Consider the following 7,500-nt stretch of genomic DNA (forward strand, 5'->3'; position numbering starts at 1 on the left):
CAATCATGTGGTATGTTGTGCATACATCGTGCCAATCATGTGGTATGTTGTTAATACATCGTGCAAATCATGTGGTATGTTGTAAATACATCGTGCCAATCATGTGTTTTTATCTCGCAGCTGGAGCGTGGTTAGTGTGTCGTGATTCGTGAAGCATTGTGCATGCGCAGTTCTACCAGAAATAGATGCCCGCATTGCAATATGGCCGCCGAATGGAGGGACTTGCCTAAAAGGACTTTGATATAACACCATGAGAAGTTCACGTCATTTCTAAACTTCCCTAAGAGACTTTTGTGTAAATCTCTTCTGTTTGTTTGTCCCTATTAGACCCTGTGGGCTACAAGTACTAACACAATCGAGCCTACTTGAGGAGAAATTCCCTCAAAGCGTGTGTAAAAACATGGCATGATATATACAAACAGGTCGCACTTTGGTAAAACCGCAGACTGCCTGATGCAGGAGTAGAGAATGGCAAGTTGTGCAAGATATGCACTTATGGGAGGGTCCTGGGAAAAGTGTGAGTTTCACATAAAAAGATCGGTTGTGAAGTGTAAAATGTGTTATGTATTCCCTTGTATGCATGAAAACTGCTGTTTTTTTCCTTTATTTATGTGAATCAGTGTTTGCTAGTACTGATGTAATGTGGTCGGACTCAGCCTCATTAAAAGTACAGTTCCGTAAACAACCCTAATATGCACACAAGCACGACTAGGCTGGCTGACAGAAAGAGGTTTTGGATGCAAGTGTATGAAAAAAAAAAAAAAACGTCTGAGACATGACCTACAAACATCTTCCAAGAAATCGATTCCAGGTGAAATTCCTGTGGAGCAAACAAGGTGAATCGTTGATTTCCGGCACATCCCCTCTGATACAGTCCTGGCTCTCGGCTAACCTGTGCCTGATGTCAGATCGCTGAACGGTTCATGGCCGCTCATGAATTTATGCTGATCCTCTGTCCAGATGTGGCTGTGATGCATGGTGTTTTTTATGGCAGCAAGCAATGACCCCTTAACAACTCTGTCAGCAAGACACTTATGTGCAATAATGGCAACAGATGTTTTTTTGGTTTGATTTGAGAGATCTGATATGGAAATGCGTGTATCTAGGTGGGTGTCTATGTTTGTAAATTGTCCATGGTGTATTTATGAGTGTGTGTGTCTGAATTTGCAGGTGTGTGTCCACGTATATAACTTTCCTTCCAGCTGTGGGCAATCAAAAATGCATGAAAAAATGATTTATAGAGAGGAAAAAATGCAAGATTTGTGTGTGTGTGTGTGTGTGTGTGTGATTTGTTGCTGTGTGGAGCTCAGATGTCATATACATCATGAATAAATTGAAACTTAACCTAAATCCCTGACGACCTTACACATCACATAGGTGAGTGTGTGTGTGTGTGTGAGTGTGTGTGTGTATGTGTGTGTGTGTGTGTGTGTGGGGGTTGAAAGTATCAGAGAATTTGTAAAACATGTGAATAAGTCTGAGAATTGTTAATCTGTTAAATCTGAGAGGTTGTTAAGCATGTATGTATGTGCTTCTCTCCCTCTCTCTCCGTCTGTATATGGTATATGTGTGTGTGTGTGTGTGTGTGTGTGTGTGTGTGTGTGTGTGTGTGTGTGAGAGAGAGAGAGAGAGAGAGAGAATGTGACAGCGCAGCAGATCCTGACATCCTGTAGTAGAGGACCCTGCCATGTGCCTCTCATCAGGGGAGATGTGTGTGCCTTCGAGTTCGCCCACTAACCCCACGACCCATCATCTTCACCCCACCTCGACTCCCTCGTCTTCTCACTCCCATTCTTAAGGGCCCTCATGACAACGGTTAAAACTTGGTCAAAAAAGTAAATGTTTTGACGCTTTTCTAGCCTTTCTTCCGACAATGACCTTGTAAGGGCCTGAAAATACAGATTTTGGAAACAGGTTCCAGATAGGATCTTTTTAAAATGCAACAGTGATGATGCTGTGTAGACAGGCGAATATGGAATCTTTTGAAAATGATGATGACATGGCTCCAACTTTTTCCAATCAGATTTCAACCACTGTGAAGCATCAGTCTGAGCTCCGCTCTCAAAAGCCAAACGTAATTAACAGAAAATCTATCATGGAAATGCATCTAGTAACAGCCAATTTGTTCTATTTTATCAAGGATAATCTATTGGAAACAGCAGTGACCGAAGCCTTTTCTGGAGAAGGTCTGCTTTCACAAACCTCTTTCTTCCCCACTGTGTTATTTGGATGTGCAATGCCTGAAAGGGGAAAAACATTGTTTTGAAAACAAATCCTCTTTCTTGTAGACATCCCCTTAGACCCAGTGCCCTGTACTGAATGTGTTATAGGATCTGAATACAGTTAGATCCCCATCAAACTCATTGTCAGACAGTCTGTCTCTCCCCTGTGCACGCTCTGGGACATTCCTGCATGCAGACGTATGCAAATAGACACACACAGACATACACACACACACAGAGGCACACACACACACTCACACACACACACACACACACACACACACACACACACACACAGTATCTCTCTCTTTCACACACACACACACACACACACACACACACACACACACACAACACACACACACACACACACACCTACAGTACACAAACATAACCACAATCACACACAAACACACACACACACACACACACACACACACATACACACAAACACACTCAGGCCCAAATTTACACTCCCATTAGATCAGCTTACAGACCATTAGTAAGGGTGGTGATCTGGGTACACCCTGTTTCTCCCCAGAATATCACACACACACACGACACACACACACACACACACACACACACACACACACACACACACACACACACAGGCTCAGATTCACTCCTGTAGACAGCATCAGATGGTAGGGGTGGAATGAGACCACAGTGTAATAAAAATGAAAACTTACATGAGGAATGTAGTACAGCCCAGAGCAGAGCAAAACTATCCGGAAAAGACAGCCGGACTGTCTGGGTCAGCGCTCTGTGTGTGTGTGTGTGTGTGTGTGTGTGTGTGTGTGTGTGTGTGTCCGTCTGTCCGTCTCTCTCACTGTCTGTCTGTACCTCTTTGAATTTGTGTGTTTTTGTGTGGGTGTTGTCGTGATGGTGAGTGGACCCTTAAAAGGAACATGAGATGAAAACAAAGGGATAAAAGAGAGAATGACATGGAAAGAGATATTTCATCACATTTAGTTTTGCATTAGCAGCTGGAATGTGTGTGTGTGTGTGTGTGTGTGTGTGTGTGTGTGTGTGTGTGTGTGTGTGTGTGTGTGTGTGGTCTTCTTGGGACATGTATATTAAGCATCTGTCCAGGTACTGTACATTCACCTGCAGTGACTATGAGTTTACGTTGTCCTGAAAAGCGAATGTTTTTGTGCCACAAACTGCCGTTATTTTTCTATGTGTGTGTGGGTTTCCTTCATACTTGTCCAAAGAGAGTTTACTCAGCTTAGCGACTTTTGAAGGGAAAAAAGTTTGTAAAAGTTTCCAGTGTGACATGATCGGATGTGTACAGGGGGTGGTGTGTGTGTGTGCATATGTATGGGTGTTGCAGCAACACCACCACCCCCCCCCACACACACACTTCTGTGTTCCAGCAAATGGCAGTGTTTACATACACTGAAAGACTGATGACAGACATGCTGTTTCTCTTTCAGGCACACAGCACACACACACACACACACACACACACACACACACACACATACACACAAACACACACACACATTCTAGGCCATACTACCTCTCTCTATGAAAGGGAAATTTGTGAGTTTTTGTGGTGACATACATTTGGCATTTCAAGGAATTGCATCATTTGGTCTCTAACTCTCACCCATATCCTTTTAACACTCACTCCTACACACACACACAAACACACACATTCTCAAATACACACACACATGCACACCCACCCTGAACAAACACTGACCAACACATATACACACACAACCCCTCCTGTCCCCAAACACAGACACACAGCCCCCCCCGAACAAAACCCTCACACACACACGCAAACCTACCATCTACATCCACACAGCCACCCCTGCTCCTACACACACACACACACACACACACACACACACACACACACACACACGTTCTCACCCTGTGGTTGTTTGATCTGTGTTAAGACTCAGGACTTTTCTCAGAGGCCCCCCGCGGTCCGGCTGGGTCTGGGCCCGGGCCTGGCGCTCTCCCCCGCGCGATCACTTTCATGTGCCCATGTGAACCAGGCTGAGTCACTCGCACACGTCACACAACACATCACTTGTAGAGGGGAGGTCAGCAAATGACTAGCCCACAGTGTGTGTGTGTGTGTGTGTGTGTGTGTGTGTGTGTGTGTGTGTGTGTGTGTGTGTGTGTGAAAGAGAGAGATACTGTGTGTGTGTGTGTGTGTGTGTGTCAAAACGTTATATCCTGGAAAATATGATATGTACTCTTGCTTCTTCTTGACCTGCTTCTGTATACTCCGGTTACACCATAGATTTCCATCGTGTGTGTGTGTGTGTGTGAAAGAGAGAGATACTGTGTGTGTGTGTGTGTGTGTGTCAAAACGTTATATCCTGGAAAATATGTACTCCTGCTTCTTCTTGACCTGCTTCTGTATACTCCGGTTACACCATAGATTTCCATCATGTGTGTGTGTGTGTGTTTGTCTGTGTGTGCGTGTGTGTGTGTGTGTGTTTGTCTGTGTGTGTGTGTGTGTTAGTGTGTGTCTACAGTATATCTGCGTGTGTGCATGTGTCTGTGTGTCTGTGTAACGGATGCCAGCTAGCTTAGCTGTGCTTGTGGAACGTTGGTAAACCTTACTCCCTGACGCCTCAAGAGTGCTGCTGGCATGCGAGCCAGTAGCCTGGGCTATTGGCTCAATTGTTAGCGCACTCGCCTCCCGATCCGAGGTGCTGCTGTTTCGCGGGTTCGAGTCCGGGCGTGTGCAGGGCTGAATCGCGCAGGTTCAACACAACACAGGTTTCATCTGTATGTCTGTGTCTGCATATCTGTGTGTGTGTGTGTGGCCGGGGGCTGTGATTTGTATGAGGAGCTGGTTTCTTCTCTGGACAGCATGCTAGAACATGGAGAAGCAAAACAAACCTATTAGATGGCCTGGGGGGGGCATCACTTCCCAGAATGCACACATCAAAACAGCTGTGCCCTTAATTTGACCCATGACTGCGGTGATTGGCCGTGTCTGAAAGGTGTGTGTATGTGTGTGTAGTAGTAATGGTAGTCATGCATTTTTCCACTACTACCCCCCCTGCTGTGGGAGCTCTCAGTCCAGCCTGGTCAAATGCTGTCCGACTCCTCATCCAGGGGCGGAGAGGCTTTCCTGTTTTCAAGACGTTCTGAGCCAATGTGTCACTGTAACAGGACCCCAGTCCTGGTAGCCTGCTCTGTGGTGAATGTGGTGTGTGTGTGTGTGTGTATGTGTGTGTGTGTGTGTGTTGTGCAGTGTTGGGAATGTTACTTTAAAAAAGTAATTAGTTATAGTTACTTGTTCCAAAAAGTAACTGAGTTAGTAACTGAATTACTCTGTGATAAAAGTAACTATCACACTCGTTACCAGGGAACTCGTTACCAGGGAAAGTAACTATTTGCTTTACAGTTTAAAAAAAAAGTTGCTATATGTCAAAGAATTTGGCAGTTTTGAGCAGCCAGTTGAAATGAGTAGAACAGACAGGTGTTTGTAGGCTATATAACTTTCGATATTTATTAGATAGATAGATAGACAGATAGATAGACAGATAGACAGATAGATAGATCGATAGATAGATAGATAGATAGGCTACGTTATTGATCCCCAAGGGGAAATTCAAGATATTGCACATCGACAGACCTACGGGTGACTTCAACCTGTGTCATAGGTTTGTGTTGTGAGGCAGAAAGATCTAGCTTTTGCTGCTTGGAGGACTTTGCTCCGAGTCCTTATTTGCTAGTGGATGGCGAGCTATCATCTGTGGTGGAGGTATCGGTGTTTTTGGCCACTAGCTTTAGATGAGTGTGTGAGATGCTTCATTTAATTAGAGTTGCTTACATCGGATGTTGACAAAGTCTTCGCTCCTGGACATTACATGCACGTTCTTGCCTTTGACCACAATGAATTTGAAGTAGTGCTTATATCTCCACCTTCAAAATGCCAACTTTTCATCGGATTGCTCCTGACCTCTGCTGTTTCGTCGAATCTCTATTTTAGCTGTTGCATGTGTGTGTGGCGCGTGTGCTGGCAAGTGTGTAAAAACACTGGCTCTGATTGGCTATCATGAAACATGACTCTGCCTTAGCCAATCATAATCGTTTATGTCGTTATTGACCCACCTCCTCACTAGCTGTGAGCCAGGGGTGCGTTCGGATTACAGTTTATTCAATCAATACATAGTAACGCACCGCATAATAACGTCCAGTAACGTTAACGACGTTATAACAATGGGAAAAGTAATTAGTTAGATTACCCCGTTACTGAAAAAATAACGTCGTTACCTAACGCCATTCTTTTAAACGCCATTATTCCAAACACTGGTGTTGTGTGTGTGTGTGTGTCAATATGTTTTACTGAGAGAGAGAGGGAGAGAGGGAAGAGAGTGGAGTGGTCAAGCAGACAGGTGGAACTGGCCTGACTCACACACATCCACCATTCCATAAACAACAACCCCCCCCCCTCTCACACACACACACACACACACACACGCACAGACAGACACACTCACGTTGACTCCTGCAAAAGAAAAATAAAGGAGTACTATGAGGAGTCGATGCCCTTTGACCTCTGGTGGAACACCATCACAGGGAGCGTGAGCTGTGTCTGGGCCTCCACTGATAAATGAAGGGACGGAAACACAGCTACTGCATCAGAGCAGCAGGGCACACAGAACATGTGTGTGTGTGTGTGTGTGTGTGTGTGTGTCTGTGAGTGAATGAGTGAGTGAGAGTGAAAGAGAGAAAAAGAGAGAGCATATGTACTGTATGTTCATGTCCATATGTGTGTGTTGATGTGTATGGATGACTGAGTGTGTGTGTGTGTGTGTGTGTGTCTGGCGTGGTTTCCATTTTCCAGTTTCCCTGGCGTAGAATCTGAGGCGCGCTATGAGAGGCGGCGTAATAAAGCAGATTAAAGCAGTGGCCTCTGCCATCCACATCCATCACTCACTTCCTGCAGTGAGAGAGAGAACGAAGGAGAGAGAGAATGAAGGAGAGAGAGAGGCCCCAGAAGCTCACAACATCGTCTCAAAATTGTGTGTCAGCTCTGACAAACACACACACACACACACACACACACACACACACACACACACACACACACACATACGTAAATACTATTTTCTTGACTAAGTTCTTGCAAAATATTATTCTAATCTACTTTTGATTTCCTGTCTGTAAAGGGGTTTGTTTCAACGACCTCTTAGACATACAAACACACACACACACACACACACACACACACACACACACACACACACTACTTACTTAGTGTGCAATAATACACACACACAAGCACACAAAC

Source organism: Alosa alosa, chromosome 17 (genome assembly GCF_017589495.1).
Source record: "Alosa alosa isolate M-15738 ecotype Scorff River chromosome 17, AALO_Geno_1.1, whole genome shotgun sequence".
NCBI classification, from domain to species: Eukaryota; Metazoa; Chordata; class Actinopteri; order Clupeiformes; family Clupeidae; genus Alosa; species Alosa alosa.